The sequence below is a fragment of the Mytilus galloprovincialis genome, chromosome 3 (assembly GCF_965363235.1).
Source record: "Mytilus galloprovincialis chromosome 3, xbMytGall1.hap1.1, whole genome shotgun sequence".
Lineage (NCBI taxonomy): Eukaryota > Metazoa > Mollusca > Bivalvia > Mytilida > Mytilidae > Mytilus > Mytilus galloprovincialis.
In genome coordinates this window covers 111,321,624-111,341,511 of record NC_134840.1, presented here as the reverse complement: position 1 = coordinate 111,341,511, position 19,888 = coordinate 111,321,624, and the positions used below count along the sequence as shown (strand labels likewise).

General features: G+C 30.4%; 1 long non-coding RNA gene across 1 annotated transcript; it reads left to right on the top strand.

The window, feature by feature from the left end:
• Positions 1 to 125: 125 nt before the first annotated feature.
• LOC143069795 (uncharacterized) lies at positions 126 to 5,372 on the top strand. Its single transcript, XR_012976495.1, has 2 exons — positions 126 to 379; positions 4,792 to 5,372. It is a non-coding gene; the product is annotated as an uncharacterized LOC143069795 (long non-coding RNA).
• Positions 5,373 to 19,888: the final 14,516 nt, after the last annotated feature.

The window sequence follows — 19,888 nt, the reverse complement described above, 5'->3', positions numbered from 1 at the left end:
AATAATTTTCTGAAGTAAGCAAAATAAAGATTATTTTTTGTTTAAATTTCTTTTGAATGATTTCTTTACGTATATACATTTGTTTTTAAATAACTAATATTGAAAATGTATCTTTAATCAACAGAAGAGCGTACAACAGCTCCAACAACACTGTCGATAAATACAAGCGATCTAAAGTCTGTTTCAACAACAACCAAATCAACATTATTACCAACAACAGTCACAGAACCGATTTCAACTAGCAAAACAACATATAGTTTGAGAGCCACCACGTCCGATATACTTTCAACAGAAACAGCAACAATCGCTGATTGGGTGACAACAGATTATTTTTCATTATCTACAACTTCAACAACTGGAAGTGACTCATCTTATTTTAGTAAGTAATAAATGTTTGTTTGATTATATCCACAAATTCTAATAAAACAAAACGTTGTCTCTAATGTTTGAGCATCGTGAGTATGAAATGCATTATAAAAATCAATAGTACGAATTGAATTAAATAATATAAATCGGAATTAATGTGTTTTGATAAGTTACTAAACTTAATCGGTATATATTCCTGGTGCAGAAAATCCTTGGCATTTCGAACAATTCGAAGTTTTGTAAACATCTGTATGTAAACTGTTTAATCAGAAGAATAATTGAATAAAAATACAAAACAACTTGAAAAGGAGCGTTCCAGATGTAATATTGTAAATACTTCTGTATGTTTTCCAAGTATTCCTCCTAATGAACTGCAAGGGAGAACACTTTTTGAGGGAGAAAAAAATCTAATCCCGAGTCTAAGTTCTCAAAATGAGTATCATTATCATTCTACATTTTCAATTGATTGCATAACACTGTCACTGTTGTGTGTGTTATTTGCAAGTACATGAGTCATGCACTTAAACATGTGTTCTACGCTTATACGGTCCGTGTAACACCTATCAGTTCAAAGTTTTAAAATTTTCGATTTTTGGAATTTTGATCAAAGTTTTAAAATATCCAAATTCCAAATTGTGTAAAAGTTTAGAAAATTTGAAATCTTTACCAAATAATCAAAATATTAATTCTAAATATCGTTTTTAAATTCGATAGTTTAGAAATTGATCAAACTTTAAAAATACTAAACCTAACGTGCAATTTTGATTATTTCACTTTTTGAAAGTTTGATTTTTTTAAAATAAATTTTTGATTAAGATATCAAAAATAGAAACGGGGCGAAAAGAGGGTACCTGTAAACACGACTCTGATTATCATCATTCTTTATAAAAACATATTAGACATCACATGGGATAACAGTATCTTGAAATGTTAAGGTTGTGCATCTATTAAAAAATTTAAAGCAGCATCAAATAAGTTGATATAAATCTCTAATATATAGTTAGCGTTTGAGATAAATAATTCAGAGCTATTTGGTGTCTCAAAGAACGTTGTGCTAGGCGTGCTTCAACTGGCCCCTGAACAAAAATGTGTACTGGAGTGATAATAGACGTCATACAAAACTCCGAAATATAACAATGAACTAAAATTAAAATCATACAAGACTAAAAAGGACAAAGGATCCTGAATAGGGACAGGCACATAAAGGCGGCGGGGTTATACATGTTTCGTGAGATCAGAACCCTCGCCTATACCTCTAGTCAATGACAAACAAACAACACAGCAATACACACAGTAAAACGCAATTTAAAAGAAATCCAAGTATAGAATAGGAAACAAAAGAAACAAATCAAAATGACAATGATAATAAATTAGCAAAGGACTACATTATATAGCAGTAACTAACATATGTCAGCTCCAGACCTCAATAAAACTGATTGAATGAATATATCTTCATCATATGAATAACAAGCACAATCCCTGCCTGTTGTATGTAATGCTCATTTGTTCCTGAAAATTCATGAAATATTTGTCACTGGCAACCAAAAATCGATAATCTAAAATAGGTTGTTTACATACAAATTACAAAGAAATTTAGGATTCAACTCCCTCAGGCAAAGTAGCTCTTACATGTATAGATGGATTTTGATATGTTTAACTTCACTTTTGCCAAACACCTCTTCAATTGTTTCGGTTCTTATATTTACTTAACTTTCAAATATTCAGTTTTCAGCGTTCCGTAGGTGAATGCTTTACTTAAAATTGAGCGTTTCACATTGTACTGGTTTATCGAGAGCAACATTGGTGTATTGCCAAAACTGGAAAAATCCATGCTGCAAGTGACAGCGTGATATTCTCTTTAACGCCCCATTCTGACTGGACGCACCTGTGTTCTTTTACTTTGCTCAAGGTGATTGTCGTACGATAACTGAAAAATGCACAAATAAAAAATACGGAACAATTATATACCTTAATACAAAGAAATCCCTTTTCATTTTATTTGCTAATTAAAAACAGTGGTTGATTTAGGTCCCTTAATGGAGCTACGTATATGATAAATGCATAAACTTTTGACAAGCATTAGTCCAAAAGCTGTCTAAGGAAGCAACCATTTAAGGAGGCTCGCGGGTATAAGATTTTCAGAAAAAAATTAAACATTAATTTTTCATTACAAATTTTATTTATTACCTTAAGTAGTTGTTACTTTATCATATGGTACAAAAATCAATCCAAAAAAAATCAATTCGTGTTGGCCCCAGCGGACTTTTAAAATGTAGATATCATTGAAAAAGCTCCAAATTATCTCCCTTTGGTGCAAAAATACCATTTTTTGGCATTAAAATTTAAATATCTTTTTTAACTCATCGGTGACTATATTTTTTATTCTTGTTTTCGAATAAGCTGTACATAAACTTAATGATTGTAAAATTTTAGCGATTTCTGTAATTTAGTTCTTTTTTTTATTTCGATATAACGGGTATTTCTCTTATTAGTTCAACAGAAAAAAAGGACATTAACAAAAATGTATGCTTCTTTCGAAGGCAGATTGTGAGCGTAAATGAACGGTGACCCCATTTTTTTATTTCATTTTTCTATTAAGCATAAAATAAAGTTCATTCATAGAAAAATATAGAGAAATCCTATTAAATTAAAAAAAATATTTAGACCCGCGAGCCCCCTTAACTTCAAAAGTGGAAATATGGTTGTTTTGTCGAAGCAAGGACGTATATGTTAGTTATACATCCTTGGTCGAAAAGAGAAAAAAATTCGCGCTAAGCGCTAACATTTTAATCAAGTTTTTCATCGCTATTAATCAAATTATTTGGATCAAAATTTAACACTATAAGGCATGGGTAAAATCTGGATTCAGAATAATTTTGTTGTCCTCTGCCTGCACAGAAATTTTTTTCTTCATCAAATTGGGGATCAGAATATTTTTAAGTACCATTATTGAAGTATCCTAGTAAAAAAATGTGTCACCTTAGTGTGTTATATATATTGGATTCCCAAAAAGATTACCATTTGTCGCTGATGTTAACTTTTAAAAATAATTTTCAATTTTCAAAATGATTGAAGAAAGTAAGAAGTCGTAGAGCAAAACAGAAATCAAATGAGATAATACAACGTGTATTGAACCATTTATTGCTTAAAGTTCCGTAGAAAATATATATTAATACTCAACCAAACCATACTATTTGACCTTCTGAGAGTTGGTCAGTTTTTACTGTTACTTCTTAAATATGGATGCTGGGAAAACAAGCAAGTAAAATTGTCATTATCAGAGCCGTGCGTCCTTTTGAGAAATATTCATTTTGTCATCCAATTTTTCACCGCTTTCAACTGGCTGCCTGTGGTTTTATTTTATATATTAACTTATCAGTATGTTTTCATTTCATTTTGTTTCGTTTCACAGTTTTCATGAACCCCTCTTTTCGCCCCGTTGCTATTTTTGATATCTAAATCAAAAATCTAAAAAATCTAACTTCCAAAAAGTGAAATTATCAAAATTGCACATTAGGTTAAAGTATTTTTAATGTTTGGTCAAATTTAAAAACTATCAAATTTAAAAACGATATTTAGAATTTTGATATTTTAATTGTTTGGTTAAAATTCTAAAATTTCAAAACTTTTACACAGTTTGGAATCTTGATATTTTAAAACTTTGATCAAAATTCCAAAAATCTAAAATTTGAAAACTTTTTAAAACTTTACATTGATAAGTGTTACACGGACCTTGTACGTATGTCAGACGCTTGTATATCGGCCATACGCTTATTCCAGAATTACCCGTTCACACTGAGTAAATTGATTGTTTTAGTTATAATATATTGAATAAGTCAAAACACAAAGGTTGTTTTTCTACTGCCAGACATGCTAAGTCAGATCTGGAAAGTTCAGTTTTCAATGCTTTCAACTCTTCAAAAAAATAAGGATATTGAAGTTTGAATTTGATTCAGACTTTTAAGTGAGCTCCAGTTATAAGTCTTTTATAAAAGAAAACCCCGACGGACGTATAAAGCTGTACCTAGATGGTATCTTTTATCGAAACGGTCGTTTGTTTTCTTTTGTCTCGGTAATTTACTCGATTCTCGTATATGTTCCAAATCTGTACAGTGTTTAATATCGTAATACATTTATTATAACAAACGTTACACAAAACAATTTTTCTCTGGGTTCATTTGTGTTCATGAGTACAAATGGTCGTTGGTTGAATAAAACTTTTTTCATTGCTTTTTATGGATACAAATCTATAGTAAATTTGTGCTTTGTTGAACACTTAATTGTATGTTGGTTCACCTTCAACCAATAATTCAACAAAAATGAGCATCCCACGAATAACAATTTATCATCCAGATATATATTATGACAATTTGGGGACACTTTAACATAATTTTACAAATTTTCACTGAAAGCTTTTTTTTTCAGATAGCAATAATAAGCCAGTTATTATAGGAGGAGTTGTGGCAGGTGTCATACTCATAGGTACTATTATTGTGTTCATCATTTGGAAGATTAGTGCTGAACGTGTAAAATATGTTGATTCATCAACCACATCCACAGCACCTGCAGTGTTCTCTGTTTGAATGGAACTGTCATAGAAAGAAAAATAGAAAACTGACTATAAATTTAGGATATCTCAGTTAAACAACTGAATCTGCGTTGGCATTGTTCGATGTATGCAAAACTTGTTATATATTTGTTCCAAAATGAGTATTTAGACCTTACGCATATGGTCATGACGATATGTGTATACTGATATGGTCAAAGCATACGCTCGTGGTCGGACCATATGAGTATTTATATCACAAAGGTATTTGTGAAATATGCATGAAAAACATTTATAACATGAACAATGATCAATGCTCATGTATCCTTCGTGTGTGTATTTTCGTCAGTAAGTTAAACAAGTAGCACGAAACATAACAATAGACGACAAATAAAAAAACCAACACGTTTCGGACACAAGAGATTTCTCAGAATGTTTCATTGCAATTGTTTCTTTTTTTTAAGAATAAATAAAGAAAAACTGTGTAATAATTAAAACTCTTTCGATGAAACACACAACTCGTTTTCCAAATCAAAACGACACACGTTACGGACATGTTTGATCTTTGACCTTTTGTCTTAACTTAGTGTACTTGTCGTCTTGCCTTCCCTTTTTATCTTGTTGACTTTACCATACGTTATTCAAACAGTTGACCTCGTTTTTGAAAGTTAATGTATGTTTTTGAAGTTATCTTCCCATGTCAACAAATTGTCATTCTTCGGGACCATGTAAAAATGTGTTTTCTTTAACTCTAACGTGTGAGTTCACTAAATAAATCATCGTTACTTTTTTTCTTATTAATTATGTACCCTGGTTACATTATTATTAGATTACTCAAAATTAAATTGTGATATACTCTTTTTTGAATACGATTCAATCAGTAAAATCTCAGGTCAGACGCTTATTCTTGTATCCAAAGAGCTAAGGCTTCAAATTCAACCTTAACTATTGTATATTTTAAGGTGGTAGACCTTGGTTTAGGGAGATAACTTTTTAAATCAGTTATGTGTTTGTAAAAGTCAAGTTTCATCATTGTATTTTATGCATTTACCTGAAACAGATTGAAAATAATCTATGTAACCTAGAAGCTTAGAATATATTTATGAAAATGGTTGACACAAACATACTGGTGATTTTAAGAGCTATTTCCCTTGACCTAGGTCTACCTCCTTAATGCATGCAGTGAACGAAATTGGGTATCCAGTAAAAAGATGGGAGAAATTCATCGTCATTTGTTATGTTAATACCAAACGAGAGAAGGACAGATTGTGATTTTAATTTTTTTTTATCCTTATTGAATGATGCAGGAATATATTTGGGATGACCAGTTTTCATGGGAATTCCATGTTCCTCCGTATGTTGTTCCAAAAAACAATTTTTGCAAATAAAACAATATTGTATTAAGGTTTTTTGCTGGAAAAACAACACGTTTGTCGTATACAACTTCGAGCTTCTTGAATGGTGCCCGATGTTCAACGTCTCTTTTAAATCCGATTTTGATTGAATGACCGAAGAGCTTTGTTAATTTAAATAATAATGAGTTCAATTTTGATTCTTCTGTCTCTGTTTTCGTCAATTTGGGGGCATATCTTATTGTGCTATGTTAAGTGCCTGTATCCTTGTCTTTCAATTTTGCTTATGTGCTTCGTCTATAGAATGTGTTTTTTTTGGGTTTTTTTGTTGACATAGTTGTTCGTTTTTGGAGTGATTAAAATTATAACACAATGTTAACTGATCTTAACTGCTGTACCCCAATTCTTGACATTTTTACCTGATATATCTGTTTGCTTTGTTCACACATTGTTGTCAATATAATGGAATTATAATGATACTGTCAACCAAGTGAGAGGTTAAGCTACCTATAACACCAGGTTTAATCCACCACTTTTTAAATAAGGAAATGTCTGTACCAAGTCAGGAATATGACAGTTGTTTTCCACTCGTTTGGTGTGTTTGATTTTTTGATTTTGCCATTTGATAATGTTTTTCTTCCAGTGGATGCGATGGGTAATTAGGTATTTGCCATTCAAATTTGTATAGCGAATTGGACTTGAAATAAAAAATCGACGTACGTATTTTGGATCTCTTGATTAAGTGAATTTAGTTGTGGTTAAGGTATGAAAACAGTCAAGTCCACAAGTCGGGAATATAGCAACCGTTATCAAACCGTCCATTTATATATATGTTACAGGGATATGGTAATCGTAATCTGTGATCGTAATGGATTGTAATTGATTATATTTTTCAAGTAATCGAGAGTAATTTTTAATCGACGACATTTTCGATTACATGTTCTCGTAATTTAATCGATTTCAGCAAAAATTGTGATGTAATCATCGATTACTTTTCGATTACATTCCGATTACTTTAGTAAAATAGTTTTTCGGTTGTCAAGTCATTTAGGATTGCATATTTTGGTATTGATATTTATTCACGCATAGGGTCTTTGCATCGGAAAAAAACCACATTTATTCTCAAACCAGTTATTGGGCTGATACGGGTTATGTTCTTCTCAAATATGTTATGATGGTATGATACTAAACCCCATACGGGAGGGATTGTACTTTATTTTCATATGATGAAAACATAATCTTTCAATCAGTTTAATTGAGGTCTGGAGCTGGCATGTCAGTAACTGCTAGTAGTCCTTTGTGTTTTCTGGTCTGTGCGTCCGTTCGTCCGTCCGTTCGTTCGTCCGTCTGTTCGTTCGTCCGTCTGTCCCGCTTCAGGTTAAAGTTTTTGGTCAGGGTAGTTTTTGATGAAGCTGAAGTCCAATCAACTTGAAACTTAGTACATATGTTCCTTATGATATGATCTTTCTAATTTTAAAGACAAATTAAACTTTTGACCCCAATTTCACGGTCCACTGAACATAGAAAAAGAAAGTGCGAGTTTCAGGTTAAAGTTTTTGGTCAAGGTAGTTTTTGATGAAGTTGAAGTCCAATCAACTTGAGACTTAGTACAAATGTTTCCTATGATATGATCTTTCTAATTTTAACTTTATTATATTTTTACCCATTTTCACGGTCCATTGAACATGGAAAATGATAGTGCGAGTGGGGCATCCGTGTACTTTGGACACATTCTTGTTTAACATAAAAAAAAGAAATTGTTTTTCTTCACTATCTCTAACTTTTTGAACAAACCTTACTACAATGTATTTGGATATATATTTGGAGGAATTAAAATAGGAAAATATATATTTTTAAGTGACTGAGTTAACTATCATATCAATCAATGACTCTCACAAATCATTCTATTGAATTATGATGTAAGGGAGATAATCATCTCTAGTTTTAATGATAAAGATATCACACATAGAGAACATCATTTCTGTAATTTAAAAGAAAATAGAACAATAGTGGATATGTCACTTTTTGAACAACATAATTTGTTTTTAACTTTTTGATTTTTTTGCTTTGTCTCTTTTTGATTATATGTGATCTCTTTTTTTTTTCTTTCTATTTTTACAAATTGTATGTCTTTTTTCTCTATTTCATGTTATTGGCACAGTAATTTATAACATATTATGCAGCATTGTTGGTGTATTCTGGTTACAATTTGAATTATATTCAGACATGGCAGATGGATCAGACATCTTTTTCACATTCACACATTTTAAGTACACAGCTGTATGGTTGTTGTTTTTTTAAATTATGCATTTAACAAAACACATATTTTTGTTTTTTAAAATAGAAATATCACTTGAAAATGAGTAATAATAGTATAAAATTTCTCTCACATAACTGTCAAGGTCTTATTTCAATAGAGAAGCGAAGAGATGTGTTTGATTATCTTAAATAAAAAAAACTGTAATATATATTGCTTACAAGATACAAATTTTCAGAAAATGAAGAAAATTCAATAAAAAAATCTATGGGGAGGAGAGTGTATTTTTAATTCATTTGCTACAAATCAAAGAGGGGTAGCAATTTTATTGACAACAAACTTTGAGTATAAAATACATAAAGTAAAAAAAGACGATCAAGGAAATTTGTTCGGAATTGATATGGAAATCGAAGGAAACAGAATGACCCTAATAACCTTATATGGTCCAAACAAAGATACACCAGATTTTTATATAAAACTTAGTGAAATGATAGAAACTTTAAACACTCCATCAGTTGTTATAATTAGAGACTATAATTTAGTACAAAACCAAAGTCTTGATACATATAACTATCATAATATTAATAACCCAAAAGCTAAGGAGAAAGTTCTAGACTTAAAAGATCTTTATAATCTAACAGACCCCTTCAGGGAAATTAATCCAGATTTAAAACAGTTCATATGGGGAAAAGCTTATCCCATAAAACAAGCAAGATTAAACTTCTTTTTAATATTCCAAGACCTTAATCAAAATGTAGTTGATGTACAAAACCACGACAGCTATAGATCAGATCACTCTCCAATAATATTAAATCTGAAGATGAATGATTTCATACTTGGAAAAGGATTATGGAAATTTAACAACTCACTTTTACATGATATTGAATACTCCAAAACTATAAAAGACACCATACTTAAAGTAAAAGACCAATATGCATCATAAGTATATAATAGAGAAACGTTAGAACAAATTAATGATTTAGACATCCACTTGAAAATAAATGAACAACTTCTTTTTAGAAATATTTCTTACAGAAATCAGAGGAAAAACTATATCCTATGCATCTTATAAAAAGAAGGAAAGAGATAAAGAGCGGAAAATATTATCAGAAAAAAAAGAAGTTAGAGGAAAGCATCTTAACAGAGGAAACATTAAATGAAATTGAACACTATAAATCTGATCTAAGAATAATAAGGAAAGAAAAAATGAGGGGATACTATATCAGGTCAAAAATACAGTGGATTGAAGAAGGAGAAAAGCCATCTAGTTTTTTTTAATATAGAAACTAAATATCTTATCAATAAAACCAACCCCAAACTATTTAACGAAAAAGGGGAGACAATTTGTAAACAAGATAAAATATTAGAAGAGGCCAAAAATTACTATAAAAAAATGTATACTAAAACAGAAAGCTTGAGCAAAGTAAATCTTAATAGTAAAATACCTGATTCTGATATTAAAAAATTAAATGAAACTTTAAAAGAATCTTTAGAGGGGAAGATAACTTATAATGAATTGACAACAGCTATGAGTAGAATGAAAAATGAGAAAAGTCCAGGGTCAGATGGCTTTACAAATGAATTCTTAGGAAAATTTGTTTTCAGATCTATAATTTATGGTTACAAAAGGGGGGAATTATCAATAATTCAAAAACAGGATATTATTACTTGTTTACCAAAAGGTGATAAACATAGACAGTTTATGAAAAATTGGCGACCAATAAGTCTTTTAAATACAACATAATAACTAGCATCAAGTTGTATAGCAGAGCGTATCAAATCTGTAAAACACTCGACTCATATATGCTATTTTATTCTATACAGAGGTAAATGAGTTGCCAGGTCTCCTCCTTCTCATAGATTTTGAAAAAGCTTTTCATTCGGTATCATGGAAATTCATAAATGAAGTATTAGACTTTTTCAATTTTGGACCCTCTATAAAACTTTGGATAAAGACCTTTTACAAAAATATAAGCTCATCAGTATCCCAAACCTGTTTTTTATCAGATTTCTTTCAGATTCAAAGAGGCTGTAGACAAGGGGATCCTTTATCACCTTATATTTTTCTTTTATGTGCTGAAATTCTAGGAATTTTAATCAGAAAGAACAAAGAAATTAAAGGAATTAAAATTGATGACACAGAATATCTTATCTCCCAATACGCAGATGACACATCAATAATACTTGACGGTACACCTAAATCTCTAGATGCATCTCTTCGCTTACTCCAAAAATATGCTGAAATGTCTGGTCTCCATATGAACGTGGACAAAACAAAGGTGGTGTGGATAGGCCAAACAAATTAAAGTCAAGACACAATGTGTGTAAAGTGGGGATTGGAATGGGGTTCCAGTAGGTTTACATTACTAGGAATAAACTTTTCTGTTAATTTGCATGAAATGGAATTGTTGAATTATATTCCAAGAATTAAAGAAATTGAAGAGGTAATAAAAATATGGTCTAAACAAACATTAACACCAGTTGGAAAAATAACTATCACTAAGACACTAATTATTTCAAAATTGAACCATCTGTTTTTAACATTACAAGCACCATGCTAAACACTTTAAAACAACTAACTGACAAAATTTATTCATTTATTTGGGAAAACAAACCTGACAAGATAAAAAGATAAATATTATGCTCTGAACACAAATTAGGAGGGCTGAAAATGATAGATATTGACAAATACATAAAAGGATTGAAACTAACTTGGATAAGACGGTTGTTGAAAAACAAACCAAAACTAAATAGCTATTAGAAAGTACTGAAAAAAATTATTATTGAAAACCTAGTTTATTTAGGCCCAACAGAAAGATGTAAAAACCCTTTTTGGGAAGAAGTTTTTAAAGCTTGGACAGATTTACAAAAAAAATCATACCAAAAAAAGAAGAGGAGTTTTTATCAGCTTCGCTCTGGAATAATGAAAACATAAAAATAGGAACAACATCTATTTTCTATAAAGACTGGATAGATAAAGGAATCTTTTTGATAAATGAGTTATTAAATGAGGAGGGAAAATTAATGACTTTTCAACAATTCCAAAACATTTATAAAATTAAGTCAAACTTTCTTACTTATAATGGGGTCATTTCATCAATAAAGTCATATAAAAAGGCTTTAAGGAACTATATATCCATAACAAATTGTTATAAAACACTAGGACTAATTATACCGAATAATATAAGAATATTATTTTTATCAGGAAAAGGCTCGAAAGATATGTATAATGTTTTATTTGAAAAAAGCAGTACTAAACTTAGATGTGAAGAAAAATGGTCCTCAACACTCAACAAAAACTTTGATTGGAAAACTGTGGATAATATGTCTTTTTACTCCACAAAAAGCTCAAAACTCCACTGGTTCCAATAAAGTATAATACACAGAATATTGGTCACAAATAAATTTTTATTTAAGATCAAAATAAAACAAAGCGATAAATGTACTTTCTGCAATGAAGTTACTGAAAATATTGAACGCATATTTTGGACATGCCAGAAAATAGCAGATCTGTGGATAAGACTCATGGACTGGATTTATAACCAAACACAATTAGTTATTCCATTTAACATGGATATAATTTTATTCGGAAATTTAGGAAAATAATTAACTAATAAAATAAAAAACTTAATAATACTTTTATCAAAATTCTTTATCTATAGAACAAAAGTTGTGTTCGACAAGAATTACACAGACTAAGGACAGATGCAACTCTACAGTTGTGCTTTAAGCCATTGTACAACTTATCAAGTAACTATTTTTAAGTAGTTTTTAACAACTCAAGGTCATTGCATGCTCATTTTAATGATCTTATATCAGACCCTAACATCTTGGATGCTGATGTAATTGGTATTGCTGAATCAAGACTTATTTCAACAGATGAAAATGATCATGTTCATATACCTTGTTTTGAAACACCAGTTCGATTAGACCAAAAGCAAACAAACTTTAAGACAAGACCACCTCATGGATTGGTATTATATTATCGAAATGATTGTATACTTCACAATACAGTCACTTTCTCAACTCCATCTTTAGAGTGTGTTATAGCAGACATAATATCACCCAGCAAAGGTCTTTTTCGGGTTGTCTTTGTTTACAAAGCACCAAACTGCAAATTGCAACAACTAAAAGATACTTTCCTTGCAAACCTTCTTTCTGATGTGTATTTAAGACATCCAAAAATTATCATAATGGGAGACTTTAATATTGATTTAAACACTGGGAACACTTCTTTTTTAAAGTTCACGAGAGATTCATTTTGCTGTTCACAAATTGTGTCTAAACCTACTACATCTAATGGTACATTGTTGGACTTAATTTTCCTAAATTTTGATAGTAAGGTAAATTTTGAAATAGATGTTCTTGATTCCTATTGGTCAGATCATAAAATTATATATGTAGCCATTGAAACACAATGATTCAGTGTAATGATTATTTTATATGCCGAAACCTGCTTTGTTTGAAACAATGAAAATTAGACCCGCTGAAAAACATGACACATTTGCGGTTGCTGAAAATGCAACCTCAAATGTGCAGGAGTGGTTTTAGAGGAAATGGGTTTCCACTCCAACAGATTTGCCTTTTCATAAGTAGGAATAGAAATGAATTGGCTTCAAGACTCCTGATATCCAGTTTTATCTGTTTAAAAGAAAGCTTCTTTACAGCTTTCTTCTTTATAGGTACACTGGATTAACGGTAGCAGAGGTAAAGAAATATGAAACTGTGTTGCTTTGACTTCCATAAAGCAGAAAGGCCCTTGGTGATTGGTCAACCATTTTGCTATGGAAGAAATGTAGAATTCCATTCATTTCAAGTCAGAAATATTTGGAAATTTTAGAACCTCTACTACCTGAATGCTCATTGTATCAGTGGAGAGTTGTGTGCACTTTGCAAAAAGGGAGTTTTGAAGACCACAAGTTCCATACCTCATTTCTCTTCCTAGAAAATGATTAAATTTAACTGGCTGTTTGATGAACTATGACTAAATATTCAAAATGTTTATGAATGTTGAAATCCTTGCTGTTATGTACATATATTCATTGTAATTTTTCATATAGATAACTTGATACAATTTACAATACTTTTGTTCACTATATAAACATGATATATATGATAAAATAAACATTTATCATGATTAAGTATGTACAGTTTACTTTTTGTAATGCCAAATTAATCTGTATATTTATCTCATCTAATATTCATTGACTTTTCTGTTTAAGAAATGCTCTCATGTTCATTTCAGACATAATAAATCAGTTTCTGTACAAATACCATATATTTTATTATAATATAATTACTTGGAGTTCTCCAAATTGAAAAACAATCCGGCATAAATCCAACATTTTTTATTTCTTATGATTCAATTATGTCTTATTCTAAGTACAGGTTTATCAAAATGTGTAAATCATTAATTCATGCAAAGGGTTAAATGTTGAGAAAAAAAGTCAAATATTGCTATAATTTGTCATTCTCCTACACTATGTGGTTGCATTTTTTGCTTATACATTTTATAAATATGTAGAAGTCATTTATAAAACAGAAACTAATGAACAATTCATGTAAACATTTGCTTCATAGAGAAGAAATTGATGAACAATTCCTTAATAGAGAAGAAATTTGTGACATTTGCCTATTAGAGAAGAATTTGTGAACATTTGCTTAAGAGAGCAGAAATTTGTGAACATTTGCTTAATAGAGCAGAAATTTGTGAACATTTGCTTAATAGAGCAGAAATTTGTGAACATTTGCTTAATAGAGAAGAAATTTGAGAACATTTAATGACTGTTTTATAATAAGCCAATGTAAAGTAAATTCAGTAACCAATTGAACAACTTATATATAATGAACATGTCAAAATCAATTAAAGTTTCCTTAATGATCCTTGACCAGTAATGCTAGCGTCTGGCGTATATACAAAATGTAGTCCTGGTATCGATGATGAGTTTATATAGAACAAATATATAGACATGTATGTCCATGAGAGAACAACACTATACTTGAAAAGTGTGTTTTAGACCTAAAAAATGAAAATAATAAACTAGTTGAAAGTAGTTCAATCACAAGAAAGATTAGATTTTGGTTCACAAAGTTTCCTATAACAAAAAGTATTATTGTTTTTTCATGCATTAATTGTCAACAAAAATCTTAAGGTGAGCGACACAGGGTCCTTGGACCCTCTAGTTTATTATACAATTTTATCTATGTTAAATCCAACCATCAAGGATTGAACGATTTAAAGTACTGGGAACATATCCTTACCCTGACAGGCACATGGTTAGGTTAACAATAATTCTGTCGTAGAAACGCGTGTTTGACGTAAACAAATTGACCAACATGTACACAGGTAGATACAAAAATAACTTTGTCGTTAAAAGTATGATCCGAACATAGTTTATACAATGTAGTTCTTTTAGAATGCAGAATCTAAATTAGAAATTTTGTTTTGTCCTTTCCTTTCCGCTTGTACATATGCTTATTGTGAATTCCTTTTAAAAAAACATCAAAGAAACACAAAAGAGCATATAGACAAAGCATATTAGCATAAATGAAGATGTTTGATTTCTTGACTGACAACATATTTGTTACGTTCGGAGGACGTGTTTTTTTAACAATTGAATGAATATAAATCAATTCGAAGATATCTTATGCGTTCAGGTATTTCCCATCAAATCTTTTATGGTAATATTCTATACAAAGCACAACTCAAATCGTCATACACCTCAAAAGCTTACGATATCATTAAACAGACATATTTATTATTTTAATTTTAGTTTCTTGTGTACAATTTGGAAATTAGTATGGCGTTCATTATCACTGAACTAGTATATATTTGTTTATGGGCCAGTTGAAGGACGCCTCCGGGTGCGGGAATTTCTCGCTACATTGAAGACCTGTTGGTGACCTTCTGCTGTTGTTTTTTTCTATGGTCGGGTTGTTTTCTCTTTGGCACATTCCCCATTTCCATTCTCAATTTTATATTCTTGACATTCTTTTAAAAAGCTGTCTGAATATATCTCGACACATTCTTGACGATCTCAAAGTTGTCTTGACAATATAGCAAGTTTGCCTGAATTGTGTATAGACACAGTCTGTACTGTTTCATTTGTTTAAGGGGGCTCCTGGGTATAAATCAATTAATTTTTTTTTCTAATATAGGATTTTGCTATATTTTTTTATAAATGAACTTTATCATATACTTAAAGGAAAAAGGAAATAAAAAAAGGGGTCACCGTTTATTTAAGCTCACAATCTGCCTCTGGAAGAAGCATACATTTTTGTTAATGTCCTTTTTTTCAGTTGAACTAATAGGAGAAATAGAGGTAATATCGAAATAAAACAATAACCTTATTACAGAAATCGCTTAAATTTTACAATTATTTAGTTTAAGTACAGTACTTATATGAAAACAATAATAAAAAATATAGGTCACCGATGAGTTAAAAAAGATATTTCAAATTTAATGCCAAAAAATTGCATTTTTGCACCAAAGGAAAATAATTTAGAGCTTTTCAATGATATAAACATTTTAAAAGTCATCTGGGGGCAAATCGAATCATTTTTTTGGGTTGATTTTTTTACCATTTCATAAAGTAATAACTAATACTGTAATAAATAAAATTTGTAATGAAAAAATAAAGATTCAATTTTTTGTTGAAATTTTTGTATCCACGAGCCACCTTAAACACTTTCGTTTGCTGTTATATACTCAATCATAGTATCGCTAAACTAAACCTAGAAGAATAAGGATACAACAATACTTTGCTAATTAAAAAAAAAACACATTTGGTACATTAATTGTTTTTTATCATGATAAGTGGCTCGAGGGTATAAATCAATTTTTTTTAAAGTATGATTTCGCTATTTTTTTATTTTTTTAATGAACGTTATAGTAATAGAGGCAATATCGAAATTTAAAAAAAAATCAAATTACAGAAATCACTTAGATTTTATAATTGTTTAGTTAAAGTACAGCTCATTTGGGAAAAAAAAACGATTATAGAAATATAGATCACCGATAGGTTAAAAAAGATATTTCAATTTTAATACAATGTGGGTTAATTAGGAGCTTTACAATTCTATAACCATTTGATAAGTCTTCTTCGGCCAGCACTAATTGGTCGTTTTGGTTGATTATTGGACCATATCATGAAGTAACAAATAAAACTGTAATAAATAATATTTGTAATGAGATTTTTTTTTAAATATTTGCTGAAATTGTATACCATCGAGCATTCTTAACATTGAACGGTATGAATGAAGAATGAAATATGTCTACAGTATGATTGGTTTGTATCATTAAGCAATTATTTATAAAATTTTTGAATCAACATTACAAAAATATTTACATGCGCAACTTTTGTTTTTGTTGTAATAAGTGTAACTTGAAACAACAGTTTATCATATAAAGAGAAATAAAGATAACATGTCTAATTAAGTATTTGTCTTGTCTTGTCTATTTGTATATTGGTCATGATTTGGAAAAAAATTCAAATTGTCAAGTAAATCTAAGACACATTTCAAAGTGTTCAGAATATGTGAAGCCATACTGAGAAAAAAAAAGAATGTCGTGAAAATTCTGTGAAATTTCAAGATAGTACTCAAATGTCAGAATTTGGCAAGAAATTTAAGACACAAGTCATACTTTTGGAGAATGTCAAGTAATTGTTCATGCAAATTAAGACAAAAATTGGTAATTTCAGACATTTGTACATTTCAGAGATGAAAAGCTGAAAGGAGTCAACAGTGTACAAAAACTCACTCTAATCATGTCACTATGAAATAACAATAATTGTTAGAACTATCCTAGCCATAAGGTTAAAATAATCACCTATTCAGAGTTTCTTGCCAACGCCTTCGTTTCAATTAAAAAAGGTGTGGTATGATTGCTAATGAGATAATAGTTGGGACAATATCCCTAATGCGCCTTGAAATGAGGAACTCAAAAGTCACGTGTAAACAAAAAAATCTCTGTGTAGTTATATTTGACACATTTCTATGATAAACAAATGACTGAGCTGTTTGTGTAAATTTAGAAAGTAAGGGAACACATAATAAATGTGTAAAAACTATGGAGCTATTAGATGTGTTCAAAGTATCAAATTTGTAAAGAACTTTTTGTGTTAAAAATGGGATTTTTTACCATGAGGAGCCGCATCGCAAAAGGATACTCGGGGTTTGCTAATTTACGGGAAAATGAATCACACTTCGTACCCCGAAAATTTAACCACATATGTAAAAATGTCTCAGCTTCGAAACAAGCCATCATACATATACAAGTTTACGATATGGGCTGAGCAACAGAAGAAAACGTTACCATAACCGTCTATGGAGAAACAATTACGCATATTGCCCAGTTAACAAGAGACCAAATGACACAGAAATAAACAACTATAGGTCACCGTACGGTCTTCAACAAAAGCCCATACCGCATAGTCTGATTCCTCGAAACGACAAATGTTAAACAACTAAAACGACAACCACTGAATAACATGACTTTGGACGGGCACATACATTCAGAATGTGGTGGGGTTACATATGTAAGCGAGATCCCAACCCTCCCTCTAACATGGGACAGTGATATTACAGTACAACTAACTATAAAATCAGTTAGAAAAGGCTTAACTCATCGATGGATACAAATAGAAATAAATCTAACAAAAACACAGAATGGATGTGGCCTAGTACTTGTACATCCCAGCAATAAAAAGACACAAAGTACTGATCTGAGAGTATTCAAAGTTCAAAGCCAATACCAACTAAAATAACATGCATCTAAGACCAAATTGTAAATCATAACATTCAACATCCAATGGATTAGGTGTAAAGACGTCATAAACAGTCATGACCTTGTGCAGTATTATATCAAATAAAATTACAGTATTGGATGCAGACAGGCAGACAAATATTAACTTCACAATTTTACTTAAATCATGTAAAATCTTGTTTTATATATGATTGATGTATCTTCATCATCTATCAGTCTAAAAATTGACATTGGAAATGCATACTGAATTTATGTTTGTGATAATATGTAAGATTGGAGATTCAACATGACTTATATGACTAAATACATTTCTCCACAAGTAACCTGTCATCTATTATATGAACATCCTTCATAAAAAATTTTTATTCAGAAAGTTAATGCATTGTGATGAAATCGCTACAGTTTAACTGTGTCCCAGCAAAACCTTCTCAAATGGGAAACAACTGTTAAAGAATGTCTAAATACCTTGCAATCTAAACTTTTGGTTACATTTTGCCAGAGTGATAAATACAAGTCAAATGTTGTCTTGGTATTTTCATGGAAAAAACAGAGGAAGGTAAAATGAGTAACATATTTAAAACAAAAAGGTTGTGGTAATTCATTGGTAATACCCACAAAAGGTAGAAATTTTACTAAAAGTACTAATTCTTTATTTAGGCTTTTGTTGCCAATTTTTGTATATAAACAATATATTATAGAACATATATTGTTGTGGACGACTTTTGCCTATATATCAGTTATGCGGTCGACTTTTCAAAATCTATCGTTTCTGGTGGTTAAAACTTCGTGCAATCAGTCCAAACATTTGATCACACAGCCGAAAAAGTAAACTTCCGCTTCTTTTTTTAGAGAAATTCTAAAGCATTTCTATTTTATATCAATTTAAAAAAAATTATTTATGAAAACTTATGTCTTTTGTGGAAGAACGTGTATTACTCTTTTCGTGTGTAATCAGGTTGCTGTCTTTTGAATGTCATATCTCCGACCTTTATCAATATATACTAGTATAATAGTAATATACCATTAAGTCCCCATTAAAGATCAGTCAATGTGCATAGCTTACTTCATCAAATAACTTCATCCTCCTCTGGACCAAATATACCAGTATATGTCATCTCTTTTACAATTTTATACAATAGTATTTTATCTTACCTCCTATACATTTCTAGGAATATGATTGGTTAAAGGCGGCCTCGTGGAGACCGTGTATATTCCATATTAGGTTAGTAGGGAGGCAGGGCTTATTTCAATACACGGTTAGTAGTGGATTTACGACTTGGACACTGTTTGATTATTTAAAAGTATTGAAAGTTCTGTTTAATATTGTAATATCAAGGTTGTTGCTAATAGATATTTATCGTTTACATTATTTTTTTAGTGCAGACCAATTGAAGAAGGTTCTTAAAATTGAAAACTTGAACACTTTAATACAGAAATAAGAAGATGTGTTATGATAGCAAATAAGACAACTTTAGTCTAAGTTAAACAAATAAAGATAGTCGGTAAGATAAATTCGTTACATAGTGTGCTAGTGACTTAATATGATATATACAGGATAGGTAAATTCCATATAGGGTTCGAGCTTCGCTCTCACCCCATAT